Raw genomic sequence first — 12002 nt, 5'->3', positions numbered from 1 at the left:
AAATATATCATTGAATACCTCAAAGAAGCCCACCACCCTAAGCCCCTCTATAGGTTTTAGGCTTGAAGGTGTCCCGTGATATGGCGTCATGGAACTTGCACATCACATTAAACAGCCCTGTTTCTCCAAAATCTTAATACAGGTCCTGGACACCATGAGCGATGCTTGGAGCACCACCTCATGTTTCCCGGGGACCCAGCTGCTCTCAATGGTGTGAAAGCACAATGCTTTGCCTAGGTGGGCACGGTCCTAGAATGTGTGCTCTGTCCTCACCAATGCTTATAACCCCCTCAATGATTTTCATGTTGATGATGGTCATATCTCTTCCCCCGTCCCCCATGGCTGCAGGCCTTGTGCAGTGATGGGAAGCCTTGCATTGTGGTATGTGCTTCTTACCATGTTGTTGGACCTGGCTGTGGACACGCCACTTCAGGTTTGTTTTGGCAGCACTATGTATGTCCTACAAGCTGCATGGTTGTCACTGCGTTGATCTTAGCAGAGACCTCCTCACGCAGCTAGCAGCACAAGCTGCAGGGGTGCCAGTCACTTTGTTGATCTTAGCAGAGACCTGCTCACGCAGCTAGCAGCATAAGCTGCAGGGGTGCCAGTCACTGTGTTGATTTTAGCAGGGACATCCTCACGCAGCTAGCAGCACAAGCTGCAGGGGTGTCAGTCACTGTGTTGATCTTAGCAGATACCTCCTCACGCAGCTAGCAGCACAAGCTGCAGGGGTGCCAGTCACTGTGTTGATCTTAGCAGAGACCTCCTCACGCAGCTAGCAGCACAAGCTGCAGGGGTGCCAGTCACTGTGTTGATCTTAGCAGAGACCTCCTCACGCAGCTAGCAGCACAACCTGCAGGGGCGCCAGTCACTGTGATGATCTTGATCTTAGCAGAGTCCTCCTCATGCAAAAGGGGTAGTACTGTTGAGGTGGGCTTTCCCCTCCACAATGCAATCCTCCAGGACACAGAACGTTTGATCTTGTGTGTCTTCCTGGATATGCCCCTGATAAACAATCCAAGGGTTTAGGGTACTGAAGGGGAGCAGATGGTCAGGAAAGAGTCTTGCTACAGGGACAGGGAGTTGGTGTTTCGGGAGTTATCAGGGCTGTGCAGGACATGACACGGCATAGGGAAGGAGCCGCAAGGACCAGCACCACAGTCTGGCAGCTGCAGGAACCAGACGTCTGTGGTTTTAGGAGCAGGAGGAGGTGTTTCACAGCGTGGTATAGAAGTCTGGAAACATTCACCACCCTCCTTGTGTTTCTTTTCTCTCAACTCCGATCCCTGAAGGTGGTGCTCCACGAAATAGGATCATTCCAATCTTAATTTACCTAACATGGACAACTCGTTGGTTGTTTGGGTATAACTACATACGGTACTTTGTATGGTGCCTGATAGTTCTTCAACTATAGAACAATATTCACAATTATACCTTAAAACACTGTTTCAAGAAAACTTGTTCTTGTGTGTTTTACTTCCATTTATTAAAATCAGGAAAATGGAAGATGTAATACGGTATCATTTTTGGATGAACTGTATAAAAAAACTGATGGAATTACCATCAGCCCTCACCAATGGAGATGCCAGCTCCACTCCACCCACTGACAATCATTTAGATTTACTGCCACAAAAAAAGAAAAAGTTGGTTAGAACTGAGAGTCATGGTCAACTCATGCTAGCATACCTGAAGGCCGGGACTATTCTCGAAGGCCTACAGGTTAAAATAATCCCTAGAGTCTTCACAGACAACCCAAAGTTCAAAAATAGCTTTAGCGGAGTGAGCAACAAATGCTCCTGCAACCTTCTAATTCTAATAATTCAAACAGCAGAAGAAGAATCTTCCTCACAAAAACTAGAAATTGAGGCTCTCGAAATCAAAATCAAAGCAGACAAAGATATTGCAGATATAAAAAAATCCTTGACTAGTTAGGAAAAGAATTGAGCAAATTCAAAAAAACTAAGTTAGACAACAAAAAAATGTGGAAGCTTAAAACAGATATTGATACTTACAAAGAAACCAAAAGGTACCCATATCTAATCGAAACTTATTATGAAGATCAAAATAAGCTTGCTCAGATACGGTCAAGAAACGATGGCTTCCCGAGAAAACGTTTTGTTACCTTCTCTAACACAAGTAATAGCAGCTCTAGCAGCGACCCTGACCTCACCAACAGCAACACCGCAAGCAATACACGCGGTGCCCAAAACCAAGAACAGTTTTTTCAAGGGCGGGGCAGAGGGCAACGCAATCAACTCCCCGGTCTACCACAAATGCGCACTCACAACTGGCAGGGCCCTCCTCAGAATTGGTGAATACGATCCCTATTTTCAATTTATCTAACTATATTCTCTCACAGGAGGAAACAGACCTTCTCAGCAAAGGCCTCTCCTTTGTACCAACCAAAAAAGCAGACCACTTTCAGCAACACTGGAGTTACAGAAATTCTTCAGACTAATACGCCTAAGATATTTTTTTAGGAATTCATTACCTAGAGACGACCGCGAAAACATCACAGGACTAAAACCTCCATCTACTTTCTTACCATTGAACAACATGGTAAGTCCCGCGATCTTGGCCTTCCAAAATAAGATCATACACGAAAGCGAATGTCTTCTTAATAATCAAAACTACCAACACGATAACTTATCCAAAAAAGAAGGTACAGCTCTTCAAAACCTACAAAGGAATGATTCCTTTGTTATAAAACCTGCAGACAAAGGGGGAGGCATTGTCCTTTGGGACAAAATAGCCTACGACAAAGAAGTCAAAAAACAACTTGACGACACTACCTTTTACCGTCAAATTGACACAGATCCAACTCAAAGATTAACTGAGGAAATTACAAGTCTTATGTACCATGCCAACTTAGAGGGGTGGCTTAGCAAGGAAGAACAACAATTCCTGATTGCAAAAAAAAAACATTATTCCATCTTTTTATTTGCTACCAAAAGTACATAAACATGCCACCACTCCACCAGGTAGGCCAATAGTTTCAGCCTTAAACTTCATTCTTGAGCCGCTATCTATATATGTAGATTGGTTCATCCGCCCTTTTATCAAAGAAATGTGATCTTTCATCAAAGACACAACCAGCATGATCCAGATAGTCGCGGGCCTCAACATCCTGACTACTGACATCTTAGTCACCCTTGACGTCACCTCTTTGTATACCAGCATTCCCCAACTCGACTGTATCCAGGTAATTGAACTGTATCTAAATAAAAGAACAACCACTGTACACTCTGTACCAACACCTTTCCTTCTGGAATGCACCAGGATCGCCCTTATGGAAAAGTTCTTCTTATATTGACGGTCGCTTCTACAACCAAAAACATGGCACAAGTATGGGGGCCACATTTGCCCCCGACTTGAGCAACCTCTTTATGGACAATTTAGAGGTTAATTCCATCTACCACCCAGAGAGAATCCATACAAAAGCAACATTGTATGTTTGTATCATTATATCAACAACATTTTTATGGTATGGAGAGGTTCAGCTGACGATTTACTTTCCTTCACTCAATGGCTGAATCGACAAAATCCACATATACAATTCACCGGGGCGCACAATGCAAACTCCATCGCATTTCTTGATCTGGTGATTATGAAATCCCAAGACGGACATTTGGAAACAACATTATACCGGAAAGAAACCAACAAAAATACACGCCTACGTTTTGACAGTTTCCATCCAGCAAGCCTAAAAGAGAATCTCCTGATAGGACCATTTCCTAGAATCAGACGGAATTGCACTAACATCTCGGAATTCGAACACCACAGAAGAATTCTTAAAGACCGCCTACAGAACCATGGATATCCCCACAAAACCGTCCAGAGGGCATATAGAAGAACGAAACATACTGACCGGCCCACTTGCCTTAATCCATCTGGCAAAAACAAGCTAGGCAAAATTACATGTGTGTCTACTTTTTCTCCCATCAGTCAAAAGTTGAGGAAATTGATATTACAAAATTGGTATATCATAAAAACACCTGACTTTGATCGCTCTACACCCCGGTTCGCATTTAAAAGACAACCAAATTTACGGGACAAACTCATACACACGTACCCCAATAAAGGCGAATCTGGCCACCTTCAGGTCTCTGCCGCCAGTGGTAGGCCATTACAAATGTGGGTAATGTTCTGTTTGTGCTCTAACCAAAAACCTAAAAACAGTTGACTTATATGGAAAATTATGGAGTTTTCAATCTTATCCAATTGCAACACTGTGTGGGCCATTTATGGCATTAAATGCCCTGTGATCATCTTTACATCAGCAAAACCAAACATCCAGTGAAATAAAGAATTTGTGAACACCGTTTGTGCATTAAGAACAAAATAGACAAACCCCTGGTGGCACATTACATTCAGAAAAAACACTCTCACACCGATTTATTTTGGTTTATCATCCAAACCATCCCAACACCTCCACGGGGGGCAATAGAGACCTGCTCCTCACTAAATTTGAACAAACATGGATATTTAACCTAAAAACAACCACACAAGGCCTTAACTCAACGGTGGAGTGGTCACTGTTCTGGGAAATACTGTTTTGACCATAACACGGTCAGATTAATAAATGTGTACACAAGAAATGTATACAGCATGAGAACCTAAACACAGCAAAAATGGTAAAACCCGCCATGGCCTCACTTCACTTTTCTCCTTTCCCTGCATCACAGTAGTTCCCCAACATGAGTTACAAATAGTGCCTTGTCTATACCTCTTCTTGCAAGTTTAGGATGTTCCACCGCCCTCCTAACAGAAGAATACACACATGTATGGTAAAATGCATTTTTTAGGAACGGACACAATTGCACACAAAAGCGACTTTGTTTGCACCACATTGTTATGGTGCACGTAGCTTTAGATTTTTGACTGTCATCTGTTATCACAATAATGTCCTTTGACTTCTTGCTACTCCAAAAATGCACTCCACAATGTGGATTCACTGTTCCTGGCGGTCCAGTATAGAAAATGCTCACACGTCATTTCCGACGTCTTGCGTAAAAAAGCTTCGCTTCGGTAGAACTACGCAGCAACTTTCCATTCGACCGCAACTACAACGATCGCCCGACACCCGTGACCTTTCCAGACGCATAGACAGCAAAGGGTAAACAACTTCACTTCTTGTCCTTTAACATACTTTACGTGATAGGAAACTGCAGACTTTTATAGACAAACGAGACGTGTACCCACTGACACAGGTTTTTTGTTTCTCTTCCTTTGTCAGGATAGTCAGTGATTTAAACGTGGCTACTCCCGTGATGCCGGTCCTGCAACAGGCAAGTGCCCAGCAATTGAACCTGCCACTTTCAAACTAGAAGGAAACTGAGGTAAGGAGTGTTTACAATACATTATTTCACACCCTATATTGGAGATTTTGACAATAGTAATAGAATGATCCTCTCCGTTCTTCTATCTTTTAGGCGGACTTCGTCTGCTACCCCGTCCCTGCACAACATCGAAGATACCCAACACCTGGGATCCTACGCCTTTTCTTTTCCCCCAGCATAAAAAAAGATTGTGCATGCGAAATATATATGCATCAGGTACTTCACAACATACATGTAGTATTCTATATACAACCTGTGTATATTTCTCTCCAGAATTACTAACTGAGACGCTCCCCTTCCTATCAGATTCTTGAAAACCACCAGCATCACTAGAATTGCTCAAGACTGTGGATGCAAACATCAAATGCACCAGGTACTTTGTTATCCATAAACGTTTACCTAAGAAGTCTTTGCAACACTTCCGTTTGGAATAGAACCAAACATAACCTAGACACGCCTTTCAACTTGTGTTTTGCAATTTGGATTTCTGAAAAATAATGGCACTGCTTCCCCAAAGAATAAGAAGCCGATGCCATATAAGTATGTATGTTTGCATTCCAATGTCCAGTTAAACTTGGAACACTACCCTTAACATACCTCTTGGTGAATTGCAAAACGTACCCCTCTGAGAATAAATCTGAGAGGTTGGTTAAAATTCCATCAGAAAATACACAAATAATGGTCCTTTTAGAATAAGCGTGAGTGAATAAACTCATCTAGCCTTGTTGAATTAATTACCTCAACGGCCTGTTTAAATACATTCCTTTGAGTCTTATATGAAAAAATAGATCTCATGTTAGTCTCTCCTCTGCAATCTATATAACAAATGTTGGTGATGTACACTATGACGGCATGTCAGTCCACGACTATTATCTTAACTGCAAAAACATATAATTTTTTAAACCAACCATCTATTCCTGTCTTTTTTTATCCTCAGTGGGTTACAATTTGTAACAAGTATGATTAACGAGAAGTACTCACCACAACAAAAGACTTTCCAACAAATGAAGTATTTTTTCTGTCCTGAAGACGGCTACACCTGCAACAACAGACATATTGTGTAACTGTCTTATTCTTCCTGTTGCCATTAGCCGAAACATATGTCGACCATCACAAAAAGCCTAAGGTTTCTTATAGGCTCTTTTCATGATAGAGTTGTACTCCCTCAATAAGAGTGCTCTACTTCTGTGTCTGCATCAAATAGTAACATAAACAAGACACGGCTGCACGTACTAACCCCACCATACTTTTATGTTTTGTATATAATCGCCAGCTTGTGTATTGGCTACATTTCTATTTAGTCCTTTTAAGGTTATTTTTCTATACATGTTTTATTGATAATAAAAATTATATTTTGTCGTTAAGACTTGGTTGGTCTCAGCATTTATGATGTCCATTAATAGAAATGTATTTCATTAACTTGCAGTTTGATGAACACTGAATCACTCAGCATCTGTGTTCCGTAAGTATATGACCTCTCCCGATAATAGGTACCTCTACCACTAGATTGCAGAACTAAGAGAGGGTCACCACCCTCCCTGTGTTTCTTTTCTCTGGAAAACAGTAGGAGACAGGTGCTGGCCTTCATGGAAGCAGGTGTGCGTCAGAGTGCTCTCAGGGTCTTTGGGGTGTTTGTAGGCCTTCACGTGCCTTTGTTATCTTGCAGGATGAGGACTAGGGTCCTTCCTTAGATTCTCAGGGCACTGGCCATTGCAATGGGGTTTCTGAACACATAGCAGCAGAATTGGCAATGTGAACTTTTTCTGTGTGGCTAACCAAATCGAAAATATGTGTAGATTCCCTGTGTACACAGATCTCACATATGTTAAGTCAGCTCCACATGCAAAGTCTGCATGACACTTAGAAGCAATAGAAACGTCTAGAACGACTGCACAGAAGCAGAACAGAAGTGATAGGGCTAATTCCAATGGATTTAACCTACATAGAAATATACCTGTGAATTCTGGCTGCCATCAAATCTTCTCCTTCTGTAGTTGGTATCTTCCAGTGAGGGTTCCTTGAGTTATGGTAGTTAACTGTCACCTACACAATGTGCACACAAAGCTGGCCTTCCCTTCCCTTATCAAGGGTCTAAATCTCACACATTTGGAAGGACACACGAAGGACATGAGCATATGGACATCTAGTGAGCAGGGCAGGTATTGTATAGGCGCTTCTTCCAGATGCTTTAATAAACTTTTTCAAATTGAGGGCTACATTTCTTTAAGATACTAAATGTACTTATTTCTTTAACAAAACATATTATAATCACTAAACCTAGCTGGTGCAGGTGGTACATTTAATGGCACCTTTTTATAAAGGTGAGTTTATTCCTAAAATGTAACAACAGGGCCAGTATGGATGCTCATAGCCCTCATTACCATGAGCAATCAGCAGCTCCTCAAAGCATAAAAGCCCACTATGAATTTGTGAATGTGTGTCCCCCACTTTATTATCTGGCTCCAATGTGTATTTAGAAACGGTTTCCACGGTTTTTATTCAACAATTCGGTTATACATTTTTAGTCCACATATGTCACAAGATTTCAACGATTTTACCACATCACACTGATCATTACACAATGTTTCAGGTGACTTGCCCTGCTTCAGGTGTCCTGTAATGTAGGCAACAAGACATTTGAATCACCGTCTTAATTTGCCCCCATTAGCTGCACTCTCCTCGGGTGGACTGACGAGTCCAGAATTTTCTCTGCACTCTGCCATCTTTCACACAAGTGACCTCCACTAATGGGCCAATGGGTTGATCATATTCAGTGGGGTCAAACAAACCACGGCTAAACGATGGATTCAAAGCACACACTTTAGGAGACATTTCAAAGAAAGGTACCAGACAAATAGTTCAGATTCAGACCATAACCATAATTGATATTGCCCCCTGTAAGGGGAACAATGTTACCCGTTGCTGATACCCTACTTGCAGTGGAGATACCCTACTACCAGTGTGTGATACCCTACTACCAGTGTGTGCAGGGTAGTCATGGACACTGGTTTGCAGTCTTCCTCTGCATCAGTCCACAAGGCAAGCCAAGCAGACCCTGCCCAGAGTCACTTGATCTGAACCCCATTGAAATGGCATGGGCACAGTGTAGCGATTAAGCTTCCCCTGGATCCTAAGCTGAATGCTTGGAATGTTGGAGTGAGTGACAGAGAATGCATCTTGAGAGAATGCTCATCACACAGCTAAAAGGATGTTTGAAATCGATGCATAAACCAACAAACAATAATTAACACAATTCCCAGATTAGATAACCACTCCAGTAGGCCTTAACTGCATTAGTTGCTGAGTGATGATTGATTCTTGGGGAGTAGGACATGGTGTGATGTGTTCATGTGGAGTAGGCCCCCTGCTCTAAAGCATTTAGCCCATAGCAAGAGCCCACCTTAGTTTGGAGGCCACCTCTTTCTTCTTTTCATCCCATCACAGCACCCCTGCTATGCTAGCGATCTTACCCATAAGCAGCATACAGGTGACTCTGCAGCATACAGGTGACTCCACAGCCCACAGACGAGCTCGAACCAATGAAGAATACAGATTCAATCTCTTGTACATCGTGGAAAATGCTTTATTCCTAAATGCACATTGAGAAAGTGTCTTTACTGCCATAAATACACCCCGATCTTCAGTAAACACAGTTTGTGGCGCCCACCGTGAAACAAGCGCATTCAAATATTCAGGTCCCAATAGAGTACAAAAGTGCAGCTAAAAGGTCTTACAAATGCTCTTCACTTTAATAAGAATTAGCATTGTTGGCGGAAAATATGCCTGAATGCAGAAAAGCAGGGCCAAGGTCAGGGGATGGGGCACTGGGAGTTGAAGTGTGACCTGTGACCTGTGTGAGTTGGGTGTATGCAGATGGGATTCATACGAAAGCGTCTACAGTGACGTTAACGAATCGACAATAACAATGACTTTTATAACAAGCCCTCATAACGAAAAACACTGCATTTTCTAAAATATATATATATTTCGGGGGTGAGGTAAGGTAATAAAACGGGTGGGGAGGGGTTTAGGGTAGGGTAATAAAGTTAAGGAAAAGGGGGGGATTAGAGGGGAACCCCCAAATTTAAAACAAAACAAAATTCGATATGTCTTCGTTATTTATAATCCATTAAAAAAGTTTTAGTTATTATTTAATTCGTTGTGATCACATGGGACCATATGAAAGAAGTGTCCTTGACCATTCTCGAGTGAAAAAGGTACAGCGAGGACCCGCTTCGAGCACCAATCGTAGCAGACGCTTGATGTTATGTTATGTTATGTTACTGAGATTTCTACCACACACCGTCGCCATTTGCATGCTCCTCCTCAGGTGCTCTGGCGGGTCTGAAAGAGAGGGCGTGGGTTATTAGTGGGGAGGGATGGAAGATGCAAGATAGCTCTGCTGCTGTGTTGATGTACCCAGGTACTCTGTCTGAGGTGTGCAGATTTGAGAGACAGTGGCAGAGCCACGGGGAAGGCGTGCACTCACCCTCGTGGGCCCACCTCTGTATCCCCATGACCCTGTGCTCCCCGCAGTGCCTGTGATGAACATTGTGGATGCTCGACCTGAGCAGCTAGACTGAGGAGAGCTCACCACACAGTCTCCGAGAGTAACAGGTTGCTGTACAAACACGTTCAGAACCTGGGCACTGTGCACATGTGTCTCCATATCTGCTGCCAGGTGGGATTACTTAATAATGCTGCCTGGCCAGGCCATGACAGCAGATGTTCACAACAGCCAGTGCAACGATAGGATTTCTTTAAGTTACTCTGTGTGGGTGTGTCTGCTCGTGTGTTTATGTGTGTGTGCCAAAAAATAAAAGGTGGGTGCAACTTCAATTTTAACATAGCAAGTACACTATCCACAGTATTCAAAGTTCATTCAATTGCCTTTTCTAATCAAGGAACACGAACAGGCCAAAGGAGCATTTGCCTTTTAAACCCAATCATTTGAATTGAAATACTCCCTGCAGAGCAACATAATGATGACATAAGACATGTTATACACTGTTTATTGTCATGTGGTCTAGTGGCCAATAGGGATGGACTATGTACTTTTCATTTATATCCTCACAAGCGCATTTTGTACAGTGCTTACTAAGCCTGGGAGAAGTGTGTTTTATGAAACCCAAACCTCACTTTCACGCAGCTGTATGTGCTGCAACTCACAGCGGGATTTGACCTGACTGCAGTTAATTCAAATTGATACACAGTTGTTATTAAATTGACTTGTTTCTAAAAATAAACAATTGATTGTTATTATTAATTTTTTTAACCTGGATTACTTTATCCTTAAAGGACATCATGAAAGGATTTTACAGTGGTAATGCTGGCATACATTGTGGGTGGAACATCTTGACTGTGTTACTGTTGCAGTGCGAGCCCATATTCTCGGCACAGCAGCATAAACATGCTCTGCATCGCTCCTCTGTATTGTTGGCAATCTGGCATCTATAGGATTTATTTCAGATGTTACTCTGCAGAACACATAGTAAATTGTATGTCTTTTTGCCCCATTTTACTCAAAAACTGATTTAAAAGGAACCATTTCAAGCTGGTATTTTAAAACATGTATTCGGGGGAGAATCCCCGAACCTCGCTAGATGGTTTGGGTCTCTCTCGCTACTCGGTTTCTTGTGCTAATTCAGGGTAAATATTAATGTCCCTCCTCTAAAAATGTTCACCAGCCAACACTAAACTAAAATCATTTAAAATGTTAATGGACCCTCAAGAGCCTCCCGCCCTCACATCTTAACCTGCCTTTGCCACTGCAGATAAGTCTGTCAATAGCATATAATGAAAAGTGAAGAAGAATGCAAGCTGCCCAGTGGTGAGTATAACAGACATTGCTATGAGGGGCAGCTCATCCATAATGGCAAGCGGGCCGGACCCGCCAGAACCCTCACCCATCATGGAGGTGCACAACAGCCTAGTGGAAACAACGAGCATTGCCTCAGCTGCTTGTTGCTTGAGTGCTTCTGGGCTGGCTTGAACTTTCAAAGGAAAACAAAGTTTGCCTTTCAGAGGTATTATCCAACCGCCCATTTCCAATGGGCCATGCAAGGCCACGGCCATTTTGTTTCCCCAGCTTTGTATGGCCCATTGGGAATACAGGCTGGGCTACTGCATGGCTGAATGTATGAGGGGGCACTTCTGCACCTCCCCACACATCCAACCATATCAGAATGGTGTGTCAGAAGTTCTCTGGTTCCTGTGCACATATGCAGGAACCAGGAAGTGCTTTGCTTCCTGGTTCCTGTTGTGCAGGAGTCGAAGGACTTTCTAGAGGTGGTGGCAGGGTTTACAATAAGGCTGTGTGCAGGTAAGGTTTTCATTTTGTATGTATTATATGTGTGTGTGAAAGAGTGTTTGTAAGATGGAGGGGGTGCCCAGTGCTTAATTTGTAAGAAAATGGGTGCCAGGGCCCAAAATATTTCTAGCATGCCTGTTACACATTGGGGTGGGCACTCCCCACCCACTGTTGACACTACCCACGGCTGCTCCATACTATGGGCCTCATTACATGGTAGTCGGTAAGGGTTTACCGGTACCGGTAAGGGCACCGGTACCGGTAAACCCTTACCACCTTACTACGAGGTCCCTTTGCGGGACCCGACCTTAACGGCTGGTCTAGACCAGTCATTAAAGTAGGGACCCGCAGAG

Source organism: Ambystoma mexicanum, chromosome 3p (genome assembly GCF_040938575.1).
Source record: "Ambystoma mexicanum isolate Mex_15411 chromosome 3p, UKY_AmexF1_1, whole genome shotgun sequence".
NCBI lineage: Eukaryota > Metazoa > Chordata > Amphibia > Caudata > Ambystomatidae > Ambystoma > Ambystoma mexicanum.
Note: the sequence above shows the minus strand (reverse complement) of the source record.